We start from the raw sequence: 17,316 nt of genomic DNA, 5'->3' as shown, positions 1-17,316 counted from the left end.
AACTCACAGCAATCCGCCTGCCTCTGCCTCCTGAGTGCTGGGATTAGAGGCGTGTGCCACCACCGCCCGGCTTTATCTCTATGTTCTTATTTCATTGTTTACCACTGATTCGATCATTACACAAACAAGGCTGCTGTCTGGAAGGGCTGGGCTTGGATGGGAGCGTGATGGAGCTACTAGGCAAATCCACTGGATGACGCGAGCTTTCTGTGGTAAGAGGCAGAGTGTACTGGCCCCGAGTCACAGACCGTGCCAAGGTGAGATGTAGGTCTCTGGAGGAAAAGAAAGCAGGGATGCACACGGGGCACACAGGCTAGGACCGAAGCGGGGTGCCGCCTCGCTCCCGCACAACCTCCTCAAGCCTTCTGAGCAATTAGTTCTCCAGGAGGAAAGGGCATGACCACAGGAAGTGAGACACACACACACACACACAAAAAGAAGCCATCGCTTTTGAATCTTTTGAAAATTAATTTCTAAAAACTAGGCCAGGCCCAAAGAGGGAAATTAGTAGACAAATACTGTACTTACTGAACTATATTCCTTCCTTACCCCAGCCCTGTTTTTGAGACAGGGTCTCACTGTGTATGCCAGGCTGGCCTCTTGACTGGGGCTGAAGGCTGTCGCAGAGCTGCTAGGAGGTAATGTGGCATAGTAACAGAACCTTCATAAATTGTCTTATGAGTCAAGTTCTGAATGGAAAAACCATATTCAATAGAAGACTAATGTCAGGCAATTTTGGATAACAGAGTAAACTCAGAAACTCAATTGATGATAATGGAATGGACAAACTGTCTGTAAAATTTTATAGCTTTTTTTCCCTCCTACAGAATAGAGCTATGAAAAATTGAATTTTTAATTACAAAAATTAATGTTATTTTTTTTAATGTTACTATATTGTTTTCAGAGTTTAACTTCCTTAAGAGAATGTCTCAGGGCTGGAGATACAGTTTAGTATAGACTGCTTGCCTGACTTCAAAACCCAGGCCACAAAATGTCCTTATTAAAAGTTTTATTTATGGGGCTGGAGAGATGGCTCAGTGGTTAAGAGGACTTGTGTGTGTGTATGTGTGTGTGTGTGTGTGTGTGTGTGTGTGTGTGTGTGTGTGTGTGTGTAGATATCAGAGGACTACGTCCCAGAGTTTTCCATCCTGGGTTTCAGGAATCTATCTCAGCCTTCACGCATGCGTGGCAAAGCTCTTTTACTCCTGAGCCAACTCACCAGCCCTGGGACACTGAATGTAAATCAAAGCCACTCAGTGTGGACACAGAGACAATGTGATGCTCGATTCTTTTTTTTGTTTGTTTGTTTTTTGTTTTTGTTTTTCGAGACAGGGTCTCTCTGTGTAGCCTTGGCTGTCCTGGACTCACTTTGCAGACCAGGCTGGCCTTGAACTCACAGCGATCCGCCCACCTCTGCCTCCCGAGTGCTGGGACTAAAGGCGTGCGCCACCACGCCCGGCTGTTGTGATGTTCGATTCTTATTCTTCTAGGAAATGTTAACAGTGTGCGTGAAGACTACACCTATACAGGGTGCTAATCTTTCTTCCCAGCAGGAACAACTCCTTTCTTCGTTGTCAACTCCAATAACAACACAGGAACACATTCATTCATCTATGGTGGGTATTCATTGTTTTAAGTAAGCAGACATTCTCAAAAGCAGCATTGGAATGTCACCCATCCCCCCATCTCTCGTCCTTTATGAGTAAGAGGTGGGCTCTGGTAGAAGGAATGTCCTGGCCAGGGTTTTAGTCTTGGTTCTGAAAGGACGTATGGTCCATCTCTCTGCAAGGCAGCCTGAAGTTGGCCTGCAGTGGGCTGTGGGTGCCAGCGCCCACCACGTTCATGTGGATGTGGATGCGCTCATCTTGTCAGAGCAGGCTTGTGTCTTCAACCCATCTGCACTGCAGAGGACCTGGGCTTGCTTTCTTCTGTTGTGGGACACCATACTCAGAACTCAGAGAGGCTCCAGGGGCATCTCTGCCCTGGAGGCCAGCCTGGTCTACAGAGTGAGTTTCTGGACAGCCAAGGCTACACAGAGAAACCTTGTCTTGAAAAAAAAAAAAAAAAAACCCAAACCAAAACAAACCAAATCAAAGCAAGCAAACAAAACAACAAACCGAGCCACAGTGCTTGGCACTTCACTTGCTCAGGATGCAGGATGCAGGATGCAGGATGCAGAAATCTAGGTGATTTCTGCAGAGACTCAGTTCAAGCACTCAATGCTAGGTTTGTGCTCCTGGTACTGTGCTCTCGGGCACACTGTCCATCAGTGCACCTCATCAATTAGGGATCCCAAATCCAGCCTGACTTCTGCCTTTTCATAGTAAGATGCCAGGTGGTACCGGGTCTCCTTTACCGCACATCTTTCCATTCACTCTCTGTTCCCTGGAGACACACATCGACCTGCCGGGCTCCAGTCTCCAGGCCTTGGTGGCTCAAGCTGTTGTCCAAGCTGGTCCCAGATTTGCTTGGCTCAGGGACTTGGAATGAAAGACACCAGCCCAAGCCTCTGGGTGACTCACATCTGTTTGCGGTGGTTATGGCCTGTTTTTATACCACTTAGCAATTAATTTCCTCTCCAAACCTACAAGCTCTTCATTTTCCTAAAAATGCTGGAGGGTGGTGGTAGTGATGGTGGTGGTTTTTATTATTATTATTATTAATTTTATTATTATCTTGGCTTTTCCAGAGTTTCTCTGTCCTGGAACTCTCTTTGTAGACCAGCCTGGCCTCAAACTCACAGAGATCCGCTTGTCTCTGCCTCTCCAAGTGCTGGGATTACAGGCCTGTGCAACCACACCAGCTGGTAAATGTTTTAAAATAAACGAATCTCAACACTTTTAGCTTTAAGAGCCTACCAACACTTCCCTGTCCTTTCACTCCATACTGGTTCTTCCCTCTTGGCCTTGGCTTTTCTAGACACCTCTTCCCCATAGGGCTGCACCGCTGGGGTGGATGGGGATGTCCAGCTGCCGCTGGAGGGTGTGGCATTGCAGGTCACCGGCAGGGAAGGTGCATAATGGGAGCTCTTCAGGCTTTTTTTTTCTACAAGCAAAATCTAATGTGCCCTAAACAGGCTAAAGGTAACCTTCAATTTCTGATTCTCCTGCCCCTACCTCCCAAGTGCTGGGACTATAGGCGTGTCCCACTCAGACCAGTAATAAGAGCTTTCTAAAGAAGACATCTCCTGCCAGGTAGAGAGAGGGTTGGGATGCAGCCCTGCCCAGGGCTTTGTCCAGGGCAGGGTGGAAGAGACAGGTCTGTGCCAGGAATCCTGCTCCTGTTGCTCTTAGACATAGCTAAACTCAAGGACCGAGAGAAACAGAGGGTGTGCCCTGGGAGATCCATCCTCCTTCAGTTAGCTTCCCACACAGTCTGGAGTCAATCCTGTCCTCCATTGTGCACAGGTTTGCCTGAGATGGGATAAATCTTCCATTGTAAGAGGCCCCATGGGGCGGAGAGGTGGAGAGCTGAGGGGTTTTATGGCTTTAAGCAACCAGCCAGAAAGTCATATCCTATGATCCTGGCCTCTGTGCACCTCTGGGCTGGAGACAATTCATTTTTCTTCATGGATCAGATCATAAAAGCCAGGCTTAAGGTATTATGTGGGGTATACTCTGATTTTTCATTTCTGATTGCAAGTTAGAGCCACACAGTGAGATGCTATCTTTAAAAAAAACCAAACCAAACCAAACAACAACAACAACAACCAAACCGAAGAGGCACTAGGCTTTTCTTCCTGAGGTACTTCAAAGAAGAAAGAGACAATCAGTAAACTGTTGGTTATAAGTTGGTAGTGGGCACGTGTGGTTGGAGGGGCAATGTTTTTATCGTAATTATTTTATTAAGCCTGCACAGCCTTTTAAAGGAATGGCACTGGATCTAAGAAACTGGTTGAAACAGACACAGGGTACTTTCTAGGCCTGGGAAAGCCGAAGTAGCAGGGTGTCTGATCAACACAGGCAGGTTTTGATGAGGAAGCTGAGTTCACTATCTGCTTTCAGGAGATGGGCACATGGTCAAGAAAGCAACTCTTTTGTGATCCCCACTGGCTAGTGGTGAGAGTCCTGTAAACAAGAGGCAAGAGGCAAGGTAGGAATACAGGCAAATGAAGGTTTATGGGAGGGGAAAGAACCCCGTCATCTTGTCTTTTGCCAGCTGAGAGGCCAGCACTTCGGCAGAATTCACTGTGAAGGCTGCCTACAAGCAGATGCCATTCTTTTTCTATAGAGATATTTTCAGCTAAATGCGAACATGAACGTCTGTAACCCCAGAACTCAGGAGTCAGGAGTGGGGGGATGGATGCAAGCCTGGTCAACATAGTGAGCGCCAGCCTGCCAGATCTACATACTGAGCCCTTTTCTCAAAACACCAAATAAGATTAAGCAAACAACCAAACATTCTAATAAGAATACTAACACAACAGTGGCGAGTGTACATGACTTTCTCCCTTTCCCACATATGTTCTGAAAATTTCCAAACAAGAGCAAACTATTATTTACAATGAAAATCTCTTAACTTTTTCAGCAATCTCCAGGACTTTGGGTTGTACCTCATCAGATGTAATTCCATCCAGTACATTCCAGGAGCCACCCTTTCATCTCACTTAAGTTTCTTAGCAACCCCTTAAGATGTAAGTTCAGAGCTTACCAAACTTTCATGTAAGATAATTGTAAAGAAAATTAAGTAAGTCTCTGTCTCTCTCTGTCTCTCTGTCTCTCTGTCTCTCTGTCTCTCTGTCTCTCTCTCTCTCTCTCTCTCTGTCTCCCTCTCTCTCTCTCTGGAGTGCAGTGCCCCACCTTCGTGTAACTTGTTTGTGATTGTTTCTATGAACCACTGTGCTTAAGTCTGTTAGAGACTGAAGCCAACAACAATTCTCTTTATAATAAGCTCAACTCTGCTTCACACTGGTTCCTCTCAAAAGTCTCTTGTGTTGCACAGTCAAGAATCCTGCATCACCTGCGTCTCTGGTTTTTGTTGTTGTTGCTACTGTTTTTTGCTTTGTTTTGTTTTGGTTTTTTGAGACAGGGTTTCTCTGTGTATCTTTGTACACAGAGAACTCTCATTGTAGATCAGGCTGGCCTTGAACTCATGGAGATCCACCTGTTTCTGTTTCCCAAGTGCTGGAATTAAAGGCCTGCGCCACCACGCCTGGCCTTCACCTGTGTCTCTGGAAAGAATCCCTGGGCGGCTTTGGGTAACTGTGTCTCCAACCAGTACCTCACTGCCACTGACAACAAGCTCAGTGAGGAGGGAGAGCTTGCTCTCCATCTGCCAAGGCTTCCAGAGGAAAGGGTCTGCTGTTTGGAATTAGGGCCAGGGGGCCAGGTGCATTCTGGAGCAAGCCGAGCCACAGAGCGGGGACTCTCCAGTTATGTCCGGGAGTCACTGAACAGACCAACGTGCTTGCAGTACCGAATTTGAGACAGAAGAGATGGCTCAGCGGTTAAGAACACAGGACTGCTCTTCCAGAAGACCTGAGTTCAATTCTCAGCATTCACATGACAGCTCACAACTGTGTGTAACTCCAGATCCAACACCCTCACACAGACATAGAGACAAAACACCAATAAAAAATTAAATTAAGTATTTTTTTTGTTTTTGTTTTTTTGTTTTTTTTAAAGAAAGAACTGGGAGTGAGCAAGAGTTTGTGATTTTTCAATGGACTTAAGCAAGAAAATTGGCTCTGATTCGAAAGTCCTTAAATCAAAGGTCCGAAGGGGAAACTTTGGAGCTGTGGCTCAGGCTCCTGGCAGCCTCCACCTTTGCACTGCCCCTCCCCCTCCTCTGAGCAGAGCACTGAACCCTAGTTGGCTAGAGTGCCTTAGCTCCTCCTTTCCTTAACAGGGAGGGGCTTTGAGGAAGACTGGCTAGAGGCATTACCGCTGTCACAGGCAGTCAGAAGCCTCCCAGCAAACAGGAAGAGTCTGTGCTCAAACACTGTCAAGGTGAGACTGACACAAAGTGTAGCTCGCAGCCTGTCCCTCCCCCATCACTGCCCTCACACCCGTTTACATGCGCCCAGATCTGTGCCGTCTCCACGCTGCCTGGAGGACATTAGTGTGTGTGTGTGTGTGTGTGTGTGTGTGTGTGTGTGTGTGTGTGTGTGTGTGTGCGCGTGCGCCGTCAGTGCTGTTCTACATGGGTGCATATAGCTAACACACACGCAGCTAGGTAAGAATGCGTGTCTGTAGACAAGCTAATATATACACTCATCGGGACATTACGTTCAGGATGCTGAAAGTCGGAAGCATGTCGTCATAGAACAAACAGAACAAGTCTACATGCCTCCTCTTCCCTCAGGATTTTCTTTGGCTTTGCATAAGCACACAGGTCCTCCGTGCCCCCCACCCCCACCCCCACCCAGGGTTCCAGGACAGCCGTTTCTACATCCCCTCCCCCATCAGCATTCAGTCCTCATCTGATTGGCCAGCTGTTGACACTCCCCGTCCTAATGGCCTCTGTGATGTGGTGGCAGGGAGCCAGGAGCCAGGACAGTGGAGGACTTTATCTCACAGGCCTGCCTCCTTGCAGATTCCTAATCTGTCTGCCCTGCTCCTCAGAACCGTGAAGCGCTCCCTGCCCCGTTCCACCTTACAGCTTCCAGAAGCCCGAGAAGGGCCTGGCTCCCCAAGCCACAGGCCACAAAGAGGACCTCAGTTTCCTCAGTTGCAGCACAGTCATAAATTGCTGCACTTGTGGAGAAGAGGCCTTCTGTGTCTGTGTTTTCATGTCTGGGTATGATTTTTCTGTAGGAACAAACAGTGTTTCTGGTGTGGATGTGGCATATACGTGTACACACACACACACACACACACACACACACACACACACATGAATAAGAGAGAAATCAAGGAGGAAGTTCATTCCTATGAGAGAACCCACACCCACGATGCTATCATGGGGACAAACACGTGGAGCAAAGATCAGGACGAGTGGGGACAAAAGCGTCTCCTGATTGACTAAAATCTGAATTGAGCCAGATATGGTGTCATATGCATTCAATTCTAGCACCGGGGATAGAGGCACGGAGACATTGGAAAGTTAGAGGCTAGCCTGGTCTACATAGTAAGTTCCAGGCCAGTCGGAGCTACAAAGTGTGACCCTGTCTCAGAATCAAATCAAATCGAGCCTGGACTAATCGTATCCTTCTGGGTATCTACACGGTGCTGGGGACAGAGTACCACCCAACCAATGCACGTGCTTTCCCACTGACCTGCACCTCCAAGCCCTTAAAAGAACTACGACGCGGAAGGAAGCCGGCTGAAGGAAGACCTTAGGAAATTCCATCAGATTTAGATCATGGTGACTGGTCCACCCTCATCCACGGGGCCTGACTAATCATTCTTTAAGGGCCTCTCCTGTCGCCTTCTTCCCATTGGCACCATGACTTTTGGCCAGCCAGGGATGTACAAGTCTGGTTTCTACATGCCTTTCCACCCACCCGTGCAGGCTTCTGCCATGCTACCCCTCTCTCCTCAGGCCCCGGGAGCTGCCTTGTAGCGCCCAGATGGTTCCTCTTGGCCTGACAAAATCTGCACTAAAGGGCACACCTTCCAGGGATGAAGATTAGGCCAACTGAGGTGGATTCTGAAGCTCGGAAGAGGAGGAGGAGGTTGTCTGAGCTTGAGCATTAATCTCTCTCCTGCTTCCTATTTTCTCATCACCAACACAGTTGGTCTATTTTCTCCCCCCTCACATTAATGGGGGGGCCTATATTTAATATGATTCTTTTGTTCTCAAGGTCAAGAACAAAATATTGCCTAGCATTGTGGCATGTGCCTATAGTCCCAGCTGTTCTGGAAACTGAAGCAAAAGGATTGCTTTGAGAGGAGTTCAAGGCCAGCCTGGTAACACAGGTGTCCATCTTAAATGTATATATATATGATGTATATGCATGTATGTATGTATATGTACACATACACATACACACACTTTTTAAAAGGAAAACCACAAAGTCCCTGATGGGCCCTGGCTGCCTCACCAGCCTAGTTCCTGCCGTTCTCCACACAGCAGCTCTGAGTCACCATTTGCATGGCTGCCTCTGCCTTTACAGCATGTTCTCTGCAGCCCCCCCCCCCCATTGTGATATTTCTCCTTAACAAGCCTTCTCTCTGTCTTTCCCCAGGAAGGTCATCCTGGGACGCAGACGCTCGAGGCCCAGCAGCTGTCAGGCAGTGCTGCCCACAGCTGGACTCAGCTTCATGCCTTCGCTCCATGCTTTGCTGTAGAAGTCAGATTTTTTTTTTGCTTTGCAGCCTATTGAAAGCATTCCTCCCTTAGTCAGGTGAAGGGCAGAGGACCAGCTGGGTTGGAACTTGGGAGGCTGAGGTATGCAGGGGCCTCTGCTTTTATTTAGTGTGTGTGTGTGTGTGTGTGTGTGTGTGTGTGTGTGTGTGTGTGTGTTTGTTTTGTTGCACATCTGGGGTTGAACCCAGAGACTCCGTGTATGCTAACAGGGGAAGTGACATGCCCCACCTCAGGGTCCTCTTTTGACACACAAACTGTTAGCAAACCTAGTCTGTAGGCCTTGTCCACAAAGTGTCCAGTTTAGGCCTGTGCCTCTACCTGCTGCCCTCCTCCTTGTCCACTGCTCTTCATTTGTGACTGATCCCCATGGATTAGGAAGAAGGGTGTAAGAGTTGGGGTGACCACTCCTGGGAGCCTGGACCAGGAACCAAACTGTCTCCTCCCAGTTCTCTGGTCCCCAGCGAAATTTGTATATTCACGTTGCCTGGTGTTTGATTTATCACCTCTGTAAGTGGTGACACTCCTGTAAACAGGATGAAATTTGCCTCTTCCAACAAGGCATGGTGTCAGATGTCTGAGATCCTAGCTCTCATGAGGTGGAGGCAGGGTTATCCTGAGCCACAAACCCTTTCCAAAGCTAGCCTGGGCTACACGAGACATTGGTTTTATTTGTTTGCTTATTTATATTTATTTATTTATAAATCCCTTTTATTCATTTTTAAATTAAGTAAATTAAGATTTCCATTTCTTTCTCTATTAGGTCATTTTTTTTTCCTCTTAAAGGAATTGTTTTGACCCACAGCCAGGCAAGTGCTACAGTTAACACCTGCCCTCTTGGGGTGACCTTTGTACCCCTTAGCACAGGCCAGTTTCCGACGCAGGATTTGACTATCTCTCAGAAGGTACAATTAGCTTTTCCAGAAGGCTTGTCACACTTCTATCCCCAGGCTATGAGTCTTTGGTTGTAATTTCTGGAAACTGTCCTGTGTCATTTTTCTCTCTGCCTTAAATGGACTCTAACGTGAGTTCAGAGGAAGTTCAAGAGTCCCTATTAGCCTGGTCAATGTTTATTTAGGTCCTTTTTTTCTCCTACCCAGAGGACTAAATGCTGGTCTTGCACATTCTTTAGGTTCCTTATGGGAACTCTGGCACTAGGCTCTGGGGGCTAAAATGAATATGAGAAGAAGCATTACTTGCTTGGAGGCAGCAGGGATGAGACAATTTGGATGCAGAATGGAGCCTATGCTGTTCAGAAGACTGGGTGCGATAGGCTTTAATCCTTTACACTAATGATAAAAGCCCAACCTCTCAGAGAGAAACAATGTGTTCTGTGTGATGGAGGGGTTAACTACTTTCCCCTTAAAAAAGTGACCAGATCCCCCTCTCCTCTCTTCTCTCTCTCTCTCTCTCTCTCTCTCTCTCTCTCTCTCTCTCTCTCTCTCTCTCTCTCTCCTCTCTCTCTCTCTCTCCTCTCTCCTCTCTCTCTCTCCCTCCCCCCTCTCTCTCTCCTCTCTCTCTTTCTCTTTCTCTCTCTCTCTCTCTCTCTCTCTCTCTCTCTCTCTCTCTCACACACACACACACACACAGGACCAGGGAGAGCCAGGTGTGATGGTGTATGTCTTCAATGACAGCACATGCAGGTGAGGCAGGAAGATTTCTAATACATAGTGAGATCCTGCAGGGTGATTTGAGAAACGTCCTTCATAGGCTCAGGTATTTGAACACGTGGCCCACGGTTGGCAATACTGTTTGGGGAGGCTGTGGAACCTTCAGGGGGTGGAGCCTTGCTAGAGGAAGTATGTCACTGGGACAAGGATTTGAGTGTTTGTAGCCTTGCCCCACTTCTGATGTGCTTTCTGCTTCATGTTTACGGTTGAGAATATGTCTCTCTGCTTACTGCTCTGGCCACCATGCCTGCCATGCCTACCCGCCTTGGTGGACTCATCCCTCTGGGACCGTAAGCTAAAATAAACTCTTCCACAAGTTGCCTTTTCTCATGGTGTTTTGTCACGGCATCAGGAAAGTAACTAATACATCCCTTTTCATCCTATCGTTCTGTTGTTGTTTTGTTTTTGGAGACAGGGTTTCTCTGTGTAGCCCTGACTGTCTTGAAACTTACTCTGTAGACCAGGCTGGCCTGGAACTCACAGAGATCTACTTGCCTCTGCTTCCAAGTGCTGGGACTAATGGCGTGTGCCAGCACCGCTTGGCTAATACACACTGTTTTTAAAAGGGACAGAAGAGATCAAGATAAAAGGTCCTGGGATCTCCTGTCTTCTTCACCACCTTTCCACAAAATGGAGGGCAGAAAGCCCTAGGGACAGCTGAGGGGTCAGATCACAAGAAACTGTGGAATGAAGAGAAGACAAGATTCAGCCCCTAACCCCAATCCCTAGTCTACCTCAGAATTAGAACAACGTAGAAAGGACATAGAAAATAACCCTCTAGAAAACAGCCCCAAGGGCTGGAAAAATGGCTCAGCATTTAAGAGCATTGACTGCTCTTCCAGAGGTCCTGAGTTTAACTCCCAGCAACCACATGGTGGCTCACAACCATCTATAATATGATCTAATGCACACTGTATACATAATAAATAAACAATCTTTAAAAGAAAAATAAAAGGAAAACATCCCTAAAATGTCTGTAGGACAAGAGTGGTAAGTAGATTGCAGATGCTCTGCTCTCTAGCACTGGCTGAGGAGCATCAAGAAAGACATGAAGCCCTTCTTGGAGGAGCCTCTGGGGCTGGCAGAACAACTGAGCCAGGTTCTGGATCCTAGCTTTTTTTTTTTTTTTAAAGATTTATTTATTATTTATATAGTATTCAGCCTGCATGTGTACCTGCATGCCAGAAGAGGGCACCAGGTTTCATTATAGATGGTTGTGAGCCACCATGTGGATGCTGGGGATTGAACTCAGGACCTTTGGAAGAACAGCCAGTGCTCTTAACCTCTGAGCCATCTCTCCAGCCCTGGATCCTAGCTTCTATACCTGGGCTGAGGTGAGGTCTATCTGAAGCATCCTCTTCACAGGGGAAGGAAGGGGATGGTTACAAGGGCAGGTTTGGTCATCTGAGAAATACAGCTATCTCCAGGAGGAGTTTTCCCGCAGAGCAGAAATTTCCAAATATAGACTCTACATGGCATAATAAGGATATCCAAGACTCTCTCCCAACTGCCTCGTTGGCAATATCACCTAGGTAACCTAAGAACAGGGTGTACCACAATCCAGTCTTGTAGGAAATACAGATTTGGACAATGGCAGCCATTTTACTCTAAGACATTAGAGGGAACCATGGGCAGTTTAAACAAGAAGTGGAACTGTCACACTCCATGGCATCCCTCTTCATCTGGGAGAGTGGAAAGAATGAATCAAGCCTTAAAACACATATAACTAAGCTTATCTTAGAGACCCAACTCCCCTGGGATTGTAGGTACACTGCTGTGGCTAGCTTCTTACCTGAGCACTGTGGATCTGAACTGAAGACCTCATGCTTGCCTGGCACTACTTTCCCAATGGAGGCAGACCCCCAGCTCATCCACACTTCTTCTCCCTCCCCCGCCCCCACCCCCCCACTCTTTCATTATTGCTATTATTGTTGTTGTTGTTATTATTTGGTTTTTCAAGACAAGGTTTCTCTGTGTAGCCTTGGCTGTCCTGGACTCACATTGTAGACCAGGCTGGGCTCGAACTCACAGTGATCTGCCTGCCTCGGCCTCCCGAGTGCTGAAGTTAAAGGCATGCGTGCCACCACGCCCAACACAGTCATACTTCTTTATGTGAGAGAAAACTAAGCCCCTCTGTTGAAGGCCACTCTGGTTAAAGGCTTCTGTTTCTAGAAAAGCCAGCTTCATTGTAAATGATACATACATACCTGTCGCAAAGACACAAAGGACTGAAAAGCAGTGCCTGGAGCAGAGTTAGTGAATGTTCCTGGTAAAAGGCCAGGCAGTGAATATTTTAGGCTTTGAGAGCCATACAATTTTGGTTACAACCACTTGACACTTGTCCTCTTGCACAAGGAACAAAAGATTGTGTAAATAAAGGAGTATGGCTGCACTCCAATAAATTGTTATGTGTGGACACTGAAGTTGGGGATAAATATGATTTTCACATGTCTTTTTGTTGTTGTTGTTTTTGGTTTTTGAGACAGGGCTTCTCTGTGTAGCCTTGGCTGTCCTAGACTCTCTTTGTAGACCAGGCTGGCCTCGAACTCTTGAAGATCTGCTTGCCTCTGCCTTCCGAGTGCTGGGATTAAAGGCGTGCGCTGCCACCACCACCCGGCTAATTTTCACATGTCAAGAAATACTATTCTGCCTTTGACTTCTTAAACATAAACCCATCTTTGGGTTGCAGATAACACTAAATCAGGATTTGGCCATGGCTGGAATTTGCTAATCAACATTATATAGGATACAGTTGCTATGGATCAACCAAGGATTGAGCAAAGGAGCCTTTACCATTTGCTTGTTAGTTGTTTGCTTCTTTTTTCTTTTCTTTCTTTTTGCCTCTTTCTTTCCACCCTTCCTTCCCACCTTCACCCCTCCCATCACTTTCTCTCTTATGGCACAAGGGACTCAGCCCAGGGCCTTGCATATGACAAAGCAAATACATTTAGCTACATTACGAGCTCTTTTGATTTTGGAGACACAGTAGCTTTGATTACAGGTCCGTTCTGCTGAGCCTTGCTGCTTCTATGTTTCAAAACTGTCTTAGATGTCTATAATGTAAGGCCACTAGTTTCTAAATTACGTCCACATTTTCACCTCTAAATGAATGCTGCTTTCCCACTGGCGCCCTTGAGAAGGAATAGAGCCAGTGTCCCCCTTTCTCAATAGTGCACAAGACTTCATTTGAGTATTTAAGACCGGTCTTTGCTGTTCTCAGTTCTGCAGTTCTGGGATGGACCCCAGAGCCTAGGACAGGTTAGTCAAGCACTCCCACTGCTGAACTGTCCATCTGCAGCAACCCCAGCTCTTCCATGGCTCTGGTGGCAGAGGGGGTGAGGAAGGACTCTGTAAGGGGCTGGCCATTGGAAGGTTGACCATGCTCCAAGGAGTATGTGGGTAACTCAAAGTGGACTTGGTGGGTTTTGGGGGTGGAGGTGGCACAAGGGTGGAGGATGGACCTAGGAGTAATGGGAATTGAGTGTGATCATAGTGCATTGTATGAAATTCCCAAATAATCAATAAAAATATTATGTTGGGGGGAAAAAAACCAAAACCAAGGCCATAAATAATTATTTACTACAAATCTTGTCTTTGCAAGCCATCTCTCCAGCCCCTACCACTGTGGGGGGTTTTTTTTCCCCCCTGAGACAGGGTTTCTCTGTGTATCCTTGGCTGTCCTGGACTAACTTTGTAGACCAGACTGGCCTCGAACTCACAGCAATGCCTCCCAAGTGCTGGGATTAAAGGTGTACACCATCAATGCCCAGCTTCCTACCACTGTATTTTTAAAATGCCTTGATTTATAACTTTCTTTGTTCTGTTACTATAAAAATCAAAACAAAACAAAACCACCTCCGTGTGTGTGTGGAGATGATTCAGCACTTAAAGGTCCTGAGTTGAATTCCCAGTAACCACATGGTGGCTCACAATCATCTACAATGTGATCTGATGCCCCTTTTCTAGCATGCAAGTGTACATGCAGAGTACTTACACACATAAATCAATAAATCTCTTACTTTTTTTTTTTTTTTTTTTTTTTTTTGGTTTTTCGAGACAGGGTGTCAGCTTTGGCTGTCCTGGACTCGCTTTGTAGAACAGACTGGCCTTGAACTCACAGCACCTGCCTCTGCCTCCTGAGGGCTGGGATTAAAGGCATGCACCACCACCCCATGGCTAATAAATCTTTTTAAAAAAACAAAACAAAAAATCATCACCACCAAACTACTCCATAAAACTGCCTTCATGTTGGAAGGCGTTTGCAGAGACCTAAACGTGCTGCTGAGTCATGGTCACTCAAATTTGGCTCCAGAATAGACTTTTATTCTTTTTTGATATGAAACCTGAGTTTTTGCCTCAATACAACCAACCAACCACCCAGAAGCATGTATGTGAAGGACAGAGAATGCAGTGGGCGTGAACAGGCCAGGAGTAGGAGGGGGAAAGGTATTTTATTGTGTGCCCTGAGAACACATCAGAGAAAGAGTGCTCTGGGGTTAGCCTTTTTTCCTTGCACTACATTGGACCCAGGACCACGCTGGATGAGCCCTGTCATACTGTGCCACACTCCCAGCTCTGTGTGACAGCTTTTAGCCATGCCCAGGAGAATCACTTAGCTTCCGAGTGGCTGTTCTGTCTCAGCCTTTCCCCGCACTCTCTTCCTCGAGGCAGCTGTGCAAAGATTTGGTCATGTGACCCTGAAAACAGGACACTGAAAGCCTGCAGCTGTGCAAGAAGAAGAGCCTAGTGAAGTGGAGGCCAAGGACAGGGCCAAAGCCAACTGCCAGGGCCACCCCCTCCCCGTGTGGACAAAGAACAGCAAGGCTCTACTGCTCATCCCTGGTCCCTCTCTTCATCTGGACAGCCCAGCCCTCCCCTTGGGGCACTTTTCCACCCTTTATTCTCCAAGCCAGACTGGGCACCCTGGCAGCAAGCTGTTTGCTCTTCTCTAGAAGCCGGACAGCTATCTCTCTGGGAGCGGCTGCTAGAGAGTTCAGGGTTTGGGGGTACAGGAGAGGGACGGAAGGCAGGCTCTTCAAGGGGAGTTTGGCAAAGTGTGCTTGCCAGAACACCGAGGCCAGTGCAGTGTCAGGCCAGTCAGGCTGGCTGGATTCAGGGCCAACCCTTTTCTGCAAGTTTATTCTTATTTCTTTACAAAATACTCCTTCTGGCTGAGGGCAGCAGTTGTTCTGGGTAGAAGCAGGAGGGTCAGGAGCTCAAGGTTATCCTTGGCTACATAGTTAAAAGTCAGCCTGGTCTGCAGGAGGAAAAACCAAAAACCCACCATGAAGTGTTATAATATAAATTAAGTGAGAGATGTTTCCTAGTTAGGGCTCCCATTGCTGTGATAAAACACCATAATCAGCCAGCTGGGCAGTGGTGGCTCATGCCTTTAATCCCAGCACTTGGGAAGCAGAGGCAGGTAGATCGCTGTGAGTTCGAGGCCAGCCTGGTCTACAAAGTTAGTCCAGGACAGCCAAGGCTACACGAGAAGCCTTGTCTTGAAAAACCAAACAACAACTACATCAACCTACCATGACCAAAAGCAACTTGAGAAAGAAAGGGTGTAATTATCTTGAGTCACAGCCTATTGAGGAAAGCCAAGGCAGGGCTGAAGCAGAGGCCTTGGAGGACCAATGCTTATTGGCTCGTTCAGCCTGATTTCTCATACAACCCAGGACCACTTGGCTGGGCCCTCTCACATCAATCATTAACTAAGAAAATGCCCCCAAAGACTTGCCTACAGGCCAATCTAATGGGGGCATTTTTTTCAAGTAAGACCCCCCTCCTCACAGATTTGTCTTGGCTTGTGTCAAATTGACAGACACTGATCGGTACAGATGTCATGCATCCTGGGCCGTAATAATTCAATGACTATTTTTAAAGTGGTACATTGAACTTGTCTGCCTGTAAGACACACATTTTCTACCTCTTTTACTTGTCAGATGTCATGATGTTTTATTATTTGCAGTCCTCGGGGTGGAATAGTTTCTGAAAAATGCCACTCCCCAGGCATGACAATGCCAAAATGACAAAGCCAAAAGTCCTTTTTTGGGGGGACAGACTTTGAGGTGTGTGTGTGTGTGTGTGTGTGTGTGTGTGTGTGTGTGTGTGTGTGTGTCTGTCTGTCTGTCTGTCTGTCTGTCTGTCTGTCTGTCTAAGTTAGAAGACAACCTTTGTCCTCCCACTTTTAATTGAGACAGGTGAAGCTAGGTAACCACTGACCACCAAGGAGTTGCTTGTCTCCATTCCCCACTGCCATTGATATGATTACAAGCGTCTACCTCTGGAACCTGCTGTCTTGAACACATAGACTCCACCTCCCTCTGCCTCCCAAGTATTGGAATTAAAGGTGTGTGACACACGCCCAGCTTGTGGCTGACATGTGGGTCCTGGAGATTGAGTTAAGTTCTTGTGCTTGCAAAGAAACATCTATCTCCCCAGTTTTGTCCTTTTTAAAAAGGTGATAAAGTGACCAGACATCTACAGTATGACCATTTTTTTCTTGTCTTTGTTTCTTTATGGTTTTGTTTGTTTGTTTGTTTGTTTTGGGAGACAAGGTTTCTCTGTGTAGCCTTGGCTGTCCTGGACTCATTTTGTAGACCAGGCTGGCCTCGAACTCACAGAGATCCGCCTGCCTCTGCCTCCCAGAGTGCTGGGATTAAAGGCCAGCACCACCACCACCTGGCCTCCTCTGATTGTCTTTCAGATCCTTCTTGGATACAAGTAACAGTGAGGCCCTGCTTCCTGCTGCCTTGAGGATTCACGGAGAAAGGGCAGCAAGGCCTGACTATGGTCCAGGGTATTGCTGATGACCGTGATATGGAGCGAGCCGAGAAGCTACTCGAGAAGTGCAACTGCCGTGGTTCTGCAACTGAGCATCCGGTATATGGAGGCGGAACCTAGCAACAGGCTGCCCAGCGCAAGAACACATGCTAGCTCTGGAGGAGTTTGGCCTGGCAAAGGACTGCCAGCTGAAGGCTCATGTTTTTTGAGTGCTGGTGGCTCTCTGAAGCTTAAGTGGGGGTTCCCTTCTGTCTCGTCATGTACTTAAAAACAGGTTAAAAAAAAAAACTTCACAGCTTTCACAGCTTGTATAATTTAACCATTTGGGAGTCATTTTTAATTTGGGATTGGTGTAACTCCTTCAGGCAATGAAAGAGCAAAAAATGAAAAATAAATAAATTTTTAAAAGTTGGGCAGCACAAATTGGACTTGATGGGCTTAAAAAGAAAAGAGAACAGGAAGTTAGGCGGGTCGGGAGGTGGGGGTAGATCTCGGAGGAGCTGGCAGAGGGAATGAATGTCATCAAAAATACACTGTATGAAATTCTCAATAATAAAAACATTTTTTTAAAGGAAAGAAAAGAAAAAGACTTAAGCAAGTGCTAGATCAGATC

General features: G+C 46.9%; 2 long non-coding RNA genes across 2 annotated transcripts; both read left to right on the top strand.

Annotated features, from left to right (window-relative positions):
- Window positions 1–1,592: 1,592 nt before the first annotated feature.
- LOC311588467 lies at window positions 1,593–4,623 on the top strand. Its single transcript, XR_014776208.1, has 3 exons — window positions 1,593–1,616; window positions 4,005–4,092; window positions 4,528–4,623. It is a non-coding gene; the product is annotated as an uncharacterized lncRNA (long non-coding RNA).
- A 4,735-nt stretch (window positions 4,624–9,358) lies between these two features.
- LOC311588180 lies at window positions 9,359–17,111 on the top strand. The gene is made up of 2 exons (XR_014776102.1): window positions 9,359–9,511; window positions 16,627–17,111. It is a non-coding gene; the product is annotated as an uncharacterized lncRNA (long non-coding RNA).
- The last annotated feature ends 205 nt before the right edge of the window (window positions 17,112–17,316 follow it).

This window comes from Acomys minous (genome assembly GCF_964271855.1).
Source record: "Acomys minous genome assembly, chromosome: 17".
Lineage (NCBI taxonomy): Eukaryota > Metazoa > Chordata > Mammalia > Rodentia > Muridae > Acomys > Acomys minous.
Note: the sequence above shows the minus strand (reverse complement) of the source record. Positions and strands in the feature narration are given on the sequence as shown.